This window comes from Electrona antarctica (genome assembly GCF_951216825.1).
Source record: "Electrona antarctica genome assembly, chromosome: 13".
Taxonomy (NCBI): Eukaryota; Metazoa; Chordata; class Actinopteri; order Myctophiformes; family Myctophidae; genus Electrona; species Electrona antarctica.
In genome coordinates this window covers 3,077,582-3,089,064 of record NC_136794.1, presented here as the reverse complement: position 1 = coordinate 3,089,064, position 11,483 = coordinate 3,077,582, and positions in this window count along the sequence as shown.

The window sequence follows — 11,483 nt, the reverse complement described above, 5'->3', positions numbered from 1 at the left end:
TCGTTGTTTTTTACTCCTTTGTAGAATTACTCAACTCAACTTAATTCATAGAGCACATTTGACATGACCAGGTCAACCAAAGTGCTGTACAGGTTAAAAGAAGCAAAGAACAAACAATACAATTTAAACAACCATTTAAAAAACATGAAAATAAACGGGCATTAAGGTCACATTCTCACATAATACTTCGGTAGACTCGAATGCGAATGGGCGGAGAATTTGGATTCTTGCATATTTAATTTGCTGCGGTTTGCCTTCACACTGGCTGTGTCAGGCGCAACAAGGAAACGTAGCAGGGAATTGTATCAATGTGTTCAGAAAGTTTAAATGTGTTAAAAAATATACTTCGAGTAATAGTTAGGAGGGTAACGGATGCAGTGTGTCGTCGGGGACTTATGAATGAATGAATTTTATTTATATAGCACCTTTCCAAACAAAAAGTTACAAAGTGCTTTACAGACAGGATTAAAAAACAACAATCATAAAGAACAATCAAGAACATCAGAATTAATAAAGCATAACATCAGATCAAAACAAATCACGGACAGAAAGAAAGGTAAATAAATGAAAAAATATACATACACCCCTACATACATATACACATGTACATACTTTCATACATACACCCATACACACACACACACACACACACACACAGGTCTACATACACCTACACACATACATATAAGACTGAAATTAGGAAAAACACTTGACATACAGGTGTGTTTTTAAAAGCTGTTTAAAAGCGGGCACTGTCTCCGCTTGCCTAAGGGCCAAGGGGAGGGCATTCCAGAGCGATGGAGCGCGGGCCGCAAAAGACCGGTCACCTCGGGTGACAAGATGAGTTATAGGTGGGACTAGAAGGGCCCTATCTGCAGATCTGAGGCTGCGGACCGGCCTGTGGGGTCTTAGCAAATCTGTGATGTAACTGGGGGCTAGTCCATGTAGGGCTTTGAAAGTGATTAATAAAACCTTAAAATCGATCCTGTAGCTCACAGGGAGCCAATGTAGGGTAGCCAGGATTGGCGTGATATGTTCACGTTTACGTGTGTTGGTGAGTAGGCGTGCCGCGGAGTTTTGCACCATCTGGAGACGTGCTATGTTTTTTTTGCTCATGCCGGAATAAACAGAGTTACAATAATCCAGTCTTGAAGAAATGAAGGAGTGTATAACTGTTTCTAGGTCTGCATGTGACAAAAATGATTTAATTTTAGCAATGTTCCTAATCTGGTAGTAGCAGGACTGGACAACTTTGGTAACTTGGGTGTTAAAGGAGATGTCAGGGTCAAAGAAGACACCCAGGTTGCGGGCTGATTGTGTAATGTTTGCAGATAAAGTGCCGAGTTCAGAGTGGAATGGGAGGGTGGAGTGTGGAGGACCGAAAATAATAACTTCTGATTTAGAGTCATTCAATTTAAGGAAATTTTGCGACATCCAATTTTTTATGTCAGAGAGACAAGTAAGTAGCCGATGTACATTTCCGGTACTACCAGGTTTTAGTGGGATGTATAATTGCGTATCGTCGGCATAGCTATGGAATTGGATGCCATGACTCCTAATGATGTTACCAATTGGCAACATATAAATAGTAAAAAGTAAAGGACCCAGAATCGATTGCACTCTGTCTGTGTGTGTGTGCGTGTGTCTGTGTGTGTGTGCGTGTGTGTGTGTCTAGCCACTGTTCTTTTGGGCACATGAACGAGGCACAGCGGAGACGGGAGTGCAAAATGATCCGAAGTTTACAATAGTATAGCCTACTCCCAGAGTCCCATTGATGATCCGATCACAATTATTATGCATATGCCATGTTAGCTATACGGTTTATAGATCATGCTGAGCTAAACATGTGTTTAGCTCACAAGATGAAGACACAAGATGAAGACACAAGATGAAGAAAGTCTCCACTCTCCACTCGGATCCCCCACACAGTGACAGCCCTCCATGTTTACGCACGACAGACAGTGTACAGAATTTTCTGTACACTGCAGTGTTTTTTATGTGTTTCCTTAAGCAATAGATTAATGTGCTCGTCCTCATATTTCGATGAGGGCTTAATTCGGTCTCCTTATTTGACCACGTCACATGATAACGGGACATCTTTGCACTGCGTAAAATGAATATCCCTTCTCCGTCTCCAACTGTGTTTAGCTCCTTATCCGCCACATGATAGTTTGCTTAATTTCCTTTATTTGCTACGGATTGCATTCCCACCTGCACCGAATCGAAATCAAGTGCGATTGGAAGCGAAGCAAAACCCCCGTTTTTGGGCGGAGTAGAATGCGGTTCTTTGCTGCGCATTAGGATTCGAATGAGCCTTCACACCTGCCAAACGAAGCAAACTTTCGGACAATGCGCAGCAGGATTTGTTTTAATCGCAGTAAAGCTTTCTGGTGTGAATGTCACCTTAGAGAAACGGTACAATATCGCAGACTTTAGCAGGCAGTATAAAAGCACAAACAAAGCAGAGGGGAACAGGGCTACCTCCGCTGACACTAAAAGCCACGGAGAATAGGTGGATCTTAAGCAAAGATCTGAAAGTAAAGATGGACTCTGTTATGAAAGAGTAAGTATTCCAGAGCCTGGGGGCAGCCGCTGCAAAGGCTCGATCGCCCTTGTTCGTTTATTGGTCGCTATAGAGGGCCGAAGTCCTGACGTCACTCGCTCATCCCCTGGTTCACGGACATTTTTCTCTATGGAGAATAACATGGGGTCATCTTAAAATCGTCTCATTCATATAAGCATTGTGGTCCAAAAATAAACAAGCTGTCTCGGCGATATTGTCAGGGAGGTGTCTCTGTGTCGTTTATGACAGTCAGTCACTCATATTTGTTAGTCTGTTTCTAGTGAAAATATAACTAGTGTTTTCTCTCAGTCAGTTGATTCTTCATATCCATATGAGTGAAACGGCCTGGATGTTTATTTTCCAATCACAGTTCTTATATGAGGCGATCTAGAATCCCCCCTATGGGGATTACAATTTTAATAAAAAGTACATGAACCCGTGGATTTAGCACTCTCTACCGATATTGACGTCAGACTTCGGGGTGGGTTGTAATCTGAGATGAGGTCTGCACTCTGCAAGGGATGAGGCTGCTAACCCATTGAAGGGATGAGGCTGCTAACCCATTGAAGGGATGAGGCTGCTAAGTAACCCGTTGAGAATTTTACAAATCAATGAATCACTTTAAACCTTGTTTGTTACTTTTACACTGTATTTTGCACAGTGGCGTCATGCAAGAATAGTTAAAATAGCAGATCTACAAGCTCAACGAAATGAATCCAACTAAATGGATTTGTTTGAACTATCTCAGCCCTATTATGTATAGGTTCTGGTACGTCTCATGCATTCACACAGCGGTGTACTTACAGTAAGTACTGTACTTAAGTACAATTTTGAGGTTATTTGTACTTTACTTGAGTATTTCCAATTTCCAATACTTTTGCTTCTACTCCACTACATCTCAGAGCCAAATATTTGGACTTTTGTTTTTACCCCACTATACGTATTTGAAAACTTTAGTTACTTTGTAGATTTTGATTATTATTATTATTACAAAACTACATTTCAGCCATTTGAAAATAGCCAGTCTACAAGCTCACAATGCGTTTTGATGCGACACATTGTGAGAGAGAATAAAACATCTCCATATTTTAACTTTATGGTCTTCTTTTTTTTTATTATGATTTGTACTTTATTCAATTTCTTTTGTATGTGAAACTGACATAGACATAGACAAAACACAACAAAATAAATGCATAACAAAACAAACACATAACAAAACAAAACAAAACAATATAACAGAGATGCACAGAAATATCCCGCAGTCCACCCCAGCCCCAATTCCAGACATATTCCTTCAGTGTATTTTTCTAAAGTTGCAGCCTGTTCAGAGCTCACTCAGAGCCAGAAACGAATCAGAGTCCTGATACGTGCATATGGTAAAAGCCCCATTTTAAGTCATAGTCGTCCATCCTATTGAGCAGCCTGTATGACAGTCGCTCGTAAGCGGCCAATAGTCCCATCGATGCATCCCAGAGGGATGGAGCAGGTGCAGATGGAACTTTATGGTCTTCTTAAATGAATTAGTCCACTTACCAACTCCAGACACCGATGGTCATCATCACAGTATGGTAACACACACCAACTCCACATGACACCGATGGTCATCATCACAATGAAATTCTTTAAGAACACATTTGTACCCGATTCTCTTTTAGTTTTATTTGCTGACATATAGACTTAATTACAGCAACGAATACTGTTTGTTTATATTTTTGAAGATGCAGTAGTAGTGCAGGATACCCAGCATTAATTAGACCCCATTATGGCTATACTGTACGCTCACTGTGATTGGATACATTCAAATAGCCTGTCCATAATGCATTCTACAGTCTACACATCATCATTTATTAAGTTATGCTGCCATCTGGTGGATGTGCCAATAAACTACAGTCCAATCATCTCTGGAGAAACACTACTGCTGTTGGGCACAAACCTTGACATGTGTTTGTTATTTTATATCCCCCCCCATGTAAATTAGTCCCTTACTCTGTCAGGCAAAAAGGAACAACAATAGCCAATCTACAAGCTCACAGCGTGCCACTATACCAACTATGTGATGTCTTAAGTTGTGAGCTTGTAGATCGGCTATTGTTGAAAGTGGTGTAAAATTGTGTCTGAGGGTTTTTATAAATATTGACCCGATCAAAATGTAATATTCCCAACTGATTTTGATTGTCCATAGGATACACATAACAAGCTTAGAAATATTTTATTTCACATCAGGATGTAATGATTATTAAACTCAGACCATGTAGCCCACCTATGTCCCAGAATCCCTCCCCAGGAGGGATTCCCCAGAGGATCCAACACACTGCGCGCACGCCGCGCACACACACACACACACACACACACACACACACACACACACACACACACACACACACACACACACACCATCTCTCTCTCTCTCCCTCTCTGACTCTTATCCCTCCCTCTTTCTATCTCTCTCTCTCTCTCTCTCTGAGAGAGGACAGGTTATTTTATAGGCTACTTATCTGTTTTCTGAAAAACCTATATGTTGCAATATATAGTGCTTAATTCTCACAATACAGTTCTCCTGTCAAGACAAGGACCACCAAGAATATATGCATTTTATTGGTGACCCTCATCTCCAAATGTGTTGTTCAATGTAATACACAATACAGTCATGCAACGGTAGGCGTTCTTATCTGCCGTTGCCGGGGCTGCACACCTACAAAAAGCTACATATTAGATCATTCACAACTTTTAATACTTATGTCCACTGTTGTCTGCCCTGGCAGTGGCCTTGAAGCATGGGCCCACGCACACACACACACACACACACACACACACACACACACACACACACACACACACACACACACACACACACACACACACACACACACACACACACACACACAGTCAGAGTGTACAGGAAGTGTTTGAGAAGAAGTTGATTTCAACTGATGAAAGCCGGACTGTTTTCAGAGTGAAAAGCGTTATGGATGAGGTAAAACATTTGTTATAGCTGTCTGTGCTGTCTGTGTCTTGTGGAGCAATAGAAAGCTCCTGTTGTAAAGGGATTTTGTATTGTATATTTTAATGTATTGTACCTTTTAAAGTTTTTGATTCATGGGTTTTTGTTATTGTTTAACTTTGGACCCAATGTTTTATACATTTGTGTCAATAAAGTAACTAACTAACTAACTAACTATAAGCTATAGGCCTACTTGTGAATTGGCTAATAGTTTTGATTGATTGATAGTTGATACAGCCTGGGCCTATTTTGCCAATTTTAATTTATGATAGCAGATTCTCTGTTGATAGTCCAGACAGATTCCAGACACGTGATGTGTGCATAGCTTTCAAATGCCTTTGCTTTGACTTGCAGTATAATGTATAGCATTTGTATAACTTATTGACAGCATTGATAACGTCTGCTCCGTAGGCAAATAACAATGGCCTAATAGGCTATAGTATAGTGGGATATTGATATGAAGTGAGCTGTGAGCTTTTTTTTGCCCAAATTCCACATGCATGGTTCTGGTCTGAAGGAACGATCCACACGAAGCATAAGGACACAATCAGATTGATTAATTACCTCTTTGTTTCACGACACTTTCTTGTCTAAAGTGTGCGGCTATAAACGGACTGGTGTGCTTCTAAAAGCATATTATAGATTGATTGTTACATTTTTGACCCGGGCGCAATTGCGCGGAGACCTCCATCACCTCCCCAAAACGCACGCACTGTTATGTGCGTGCCATTCAAAAAGGAATGGTATAGTCTAACTATAAATCCAAGAGTTAGAGGCTATGTTGTCCCTCTTGACACCCAAATAAATCCAGCCTTTATTTAATATCTATCTAACGACACACATAGCCTACAGACGGAGAGATATGATATCGATCTGTGTGGTCGGACCTGGACGGTGAAACACAAAACTACTTTATTTACTGCGGAGAGAAGCAGCACATAATGTTTCAACTCTCAGATACTTGGTCACAGTGCAGGTAAAACTGCCCAGGCCGGCGTACCACCTGACCTGTTATGAATTTGCTCATGCAAGAGGCAGTATAGGACGTTACAGAAAACGAGCGCTTCCAAACTCCTCCACAAATAAAATAAATCACCTGGAAGGAATTTCTTGACAGGAAGTAACATGTCTACCGTGGATTTTTATGAAACAAACACTTTGCAGATAGAAAGAGGATAATTCAAGCTTTTCGTGCATGTGCTGCAATGTTGGTGAGTTTGACGTTGTTTAATACAATCAGATACAGATAAGACTTTTCTGTTTGGATGTGTAATATGAGTTCCCAGAAGTTTTATTTTTCGCCACTAGGGGGGCGAAGGATGTATGTTATGGGCTGTCAATGGCAAATTGCATCTAGTTAGCACCTGCTGGCAAGATGGCCGCGGTCTGCACATGGTCACATTCATTTACGGCTTGGTTTATAGGGTCAGCTCTTCCCTTTCTTTATTAATTCATTATTCTGTTTCTCTGACTGTGTGCTTTTGTACATTTTGTGTTTAAGATCCCTAGGGTTGGTTCTGTACTGTGGACCTTGTGTGCAATTATCAATCAGTTCTTGTTCTTTGACGAGTCTTTGGCTGTGGGTCTTGTATGTTTCATGTCTCCAAAAAATCACACCTGTGTGAACTGAGTGGTGCAACTCCCCCCCCCCTCTCTCTCTCTCATTAGCATGCAGGCAACAGTGCAACACTATCTCTCTCTCTCTGTTTCTGGCACAACAGCGCCACTTTTGCCCCTACTGGTACTCTAAACATTTGGACATAGTCACATAGGGACATTGCTGTTCCTTGGAGTGGTTGCACCACTCAAAAATATCCTCTTTCACCATTTTTGAGCGGTGCAACCACACTCCAATCCCTATACATACGTGTATGTATGTATGTATGTATGTATGTATGTATGTATGTATGTATGTATGTATGTACAGTATGTATGTATGTATGGGTACTGTATTGTATGTATGTATGGGAAGCTGAGTTTTTAGCAGCCATTGCGTGATTTCGGGTGTGACAGTACAGTACAGTACAATACAGTAAAGGGACCCTCTGGGGACCCCCACGGTAACTCTGTCATTTCTCAACCGTTTCGGATGCGGGGTGGCTCACCGGAACTGGGGCGGCACCCCATGGGTGCGTTCCTGTGGGTCTGGAACATCTAAGAAAGTCCATAATAAAAAAACTTAAATAAAAATGTTGTGCACTTGTAGATCTGCTATATTCACTAGTTTGGGTAGTCTTGCGTGGTCAGACTGTTGCCTCCTGCAATTTCCAAATGCTTCCGTCATACAGTCTGGAGCAACGGAAGCTCTGATCATGAGTAAAATATAAATGCTTCCGTCATACAGTCTGGAGCAACGGAAGCTCTGATCATGTCCTTGAGGGAGTTCTAGGGGGTCCCCAGCAAAATGATAGTTATAGGAACCAAATGGACTCTTATGGGTCTGTATAACTCAGAGATTGTACAAATAGAACCATTTGTACACTCAGAGTTAAATTAACTTTGGAACAAAGGGAGTCTACCAACGCGCCTCAAGCCTGGAACGGCTGGTCCGGTGAATCACAGGAACAAGGACACTTAATGCAGAAGGAGGAGAGGACACTGGAGCAGCACGGACATTTTAAGCCTTTTATTTAGGTGCTAGTAACTAACTAACTTTGATTTTACAATGAAATTCGGGTCCCAGGGATAGAAATGCCATTAAATAGGGGGCCGCGGAGCCTAATTCAGGTCAAACCGCCCTTGAAATTAAACGGGTTGAGAATCACTGCTAGAGCCGTAAAAATCTTCTCTTATGGGGGTCCCTGGCATATCTTTTCAAATGGGGGTCCGCAGGCTAATGGGTGTCAATTTGGGGGTCCTTGATGTAAAAAAGGGAAGCACTGAGCATTCGGAGACTGTGGAATAGTGTCCAAACGGGCAAACGTCTGATCTCTCTGTTCGGTCTCGACCTGAAACGTTGGGGAAGCACAGCGTCTCTAGCAGACCTGGGCATTATACGGCCCAGCGGCCAAATGCGGCCCTTTGGCTGACTCTGACCGGCGCCTGAAAGGTTGCATGGAATTGTTGTTAAATTAGAAAATAAAACGTACTTTCTAATTTGACCTTATTATGCGTGCTTTTGAAGCCTGTTTATTCACTTACACGGTCTGTTTCCTGCCGTGAATTTCGTGCAATTTACAACTTATACAACATATACTCTCTTACCAGCTTGTCAAAACAATGCCATTTACTGCTTTTATATTGAAATATAATGTACAGTATATTATGCAGAATTGAGTTCAGCCTTTTGGCCCGGCCATCAGCAATATTTTTTGTTTCTCATTTGGCCTCTTGGGAATAATAATTGCCAGCCCCTGGTCTATAGTCTAAAGTGTGTGTCTCTTATCAGTCTACAGATGAGGACCAGGGGGAGAGGAACCAAGTGGTGGTCAAGGTGGAGGACTGTGACACTGGCCAGATGGAGATCCACACATTGGGCACCATCAGCACCGCCAGAGATGTCGTCACATCATCTCCTCCCGGAGGCCTGAAGGTCGGCAGTGATGACGGCAAAGTGGCTGGAAATCCCAGCGGAACAGAGGTCAGTGTGACACATATTTACATAGCGGTCCGAACTCTAGATGTGAGGGCCGCGTAGCAGTCCAAACCAAGGGTCATCAACATTTTTGCCAAAATTAAACGTTTGCCACATACATACAAAATGAGTGGACAAAACATTGGCAGAAACACACAGGGAGCTATAGCCCTGAATGACCATAACAGGTCTGTAACTCTGAGAGTGTAAACATGAGAGGAACCAAGAGGAAACATGAGAGGGACCCTTACGGGTCCATTTGGTTCCATTTGTACGCTCTCAGAGTTAAGGAGGTCCTTGCAAATAAAACATTTGAGAACCATTTGAGAACCATACTATTTGGACTCCTAATGTGTCAGCATAGGAAAATAGTGTCTGAAGAAAACGTTGGATACTTGACCTTCAATATTGGGTTCTTATTTATTTATGGTTTGTAAAAAGAAAATGTAAAATGTTGCCATGGACAAGACCAAGTCTTTGTATGGACATGTTGATGACCCCAGCTGGTCCCAACCTCTATAACACGTCTGCAAACAAGACACTTTTACCTGTCATGTAGAAGTAACAACTGTATGAGTAACAATAATGTCAAAACAGGTACCGGTATGCAGTGGCGTGCACAGATAGACACTAGGGGGTGCTAGAGCACCCCCTGCCCTTTTGGCAATGTGCCCTTTTGAAAAAAAAAGAAAAAAAAACTTTTTTTTTCCTTCTTTTTTTTTGATTTTTCAAGTTCATAGCGCGCCACTCGGTGGCGCGCTATGAGCTTGTAGATCTGCTATTTTTCAATAGCTAAAGCATAACATAATGCTAACACCAAAAGGGGTTCCCGCCCAAAATGGATTAAGGCAACCGGCCGGTTCCACGCGCTGCACAAGGTGCCCTTTTTTAACTTGAGCACCTGCCCCTCTAAATGTCTGTGCACGCCACTGCCGGTATGTACAAGATATTGCCTGGCAAATACTTGTTGACTAGTCCAGTAGTGACAGAAGGTGTGTGTGCGTGCGTGTGTGCGTGCGTGCGTGCGTGCGTGCGTGCGTGCGTGTAAGGCTGCAGCAATTAATCGATTGATCGTAATCAAATGGATTATTCAATTAGTTGCCAGCTAATTTAGTAATCGTAATCGACTTCAGAACTAATTGCTGGATTTTCTTTTGCAATTAATCGTGGGTGAGACATTGCTGGCCGGCTCCAGATATGCAGATGTAGGTGATGATCCAAGTCTTCTCCATGTATGGCTATCCAGGGTTTGATGAAGTCAGTGTTGTGATCTTCATACATGGAGACGCCGAGACGGCCATATATGAAGCGTGTCACGAGGCGTGATGGACTGACGGCCACATATGGTGGTGTGACGTGCCACGAGGCGTGACGGACTGACAACCATATATGGAGGCGTGACAGACGGGGGTGCATGCTTTTGGTTAGACATACCATTGGTCCGATATCTCAAACCCTCACCCTAACCCTAACCTCCCACGGGGCAGCACACCTAAACGCACCCCTCACCAACCTTAATCCGGTCGTTTTAACGCACCCCTCACCAACCTTAATCCGGTCGTTTTAACGCACCCCTCACCAACCCTAATCCGGTCGTTTTAACGCACCCCTCACCAACCCTAATCCGGTCGTTTTAACGCACCCCTCACCAACCCTAATCCGGTCGTTTTAACGCACCCCTCACCAACCTTAATCCGGTCGTTTTAACGCACCCCTCACCAACCTTAATCCGGTCGTTTTAACGCACCCCTCACCAACCTTAATCCGGTCGTTTTAACGCACCCCTCACCAACCCTAATCCGGTCGTTTTAACGCACCCCTCACCAACCCTAATCCGGTCGTTTTAACGCACCCCTCACCAACCCTAATCCGGTCGTTTTAACGCACCCCTCACCAACCTTAATCCGGTCGTTTTAACGCACCCCTCACCAACCCTAATCCGGTCGTTTTAACGCACCCCTCACCAACCTTAATCCGGTCATTTTAACGCACCCCTCACCAACCTTAATCCGGTAATTTTAACGCACCCCTCACCAACCCTAATCCGGTCGTTTTAACGCACCCCTCACCAACCTTAATCCGGTCATTTTAACGCACCCCTCACCAACCTTAATCCGGTAATTTTAACGCACCCCTCACCAACCCTAATCCGGTCGTTTTAACGCACCCCTCACCAACCTTAATCCGGTCTTTTAACGCACCCCTCACCAACCCTAATCCGGTCATTTTAACGCACCCCTCACCAACCCTAATCCGGTCATTTTAACGCACCCCTCACCAACCTTAATCCGGTAATTTTAACGCACCCCTCACCAACCTTAATCCGGTAATTTTAACGCACCCCT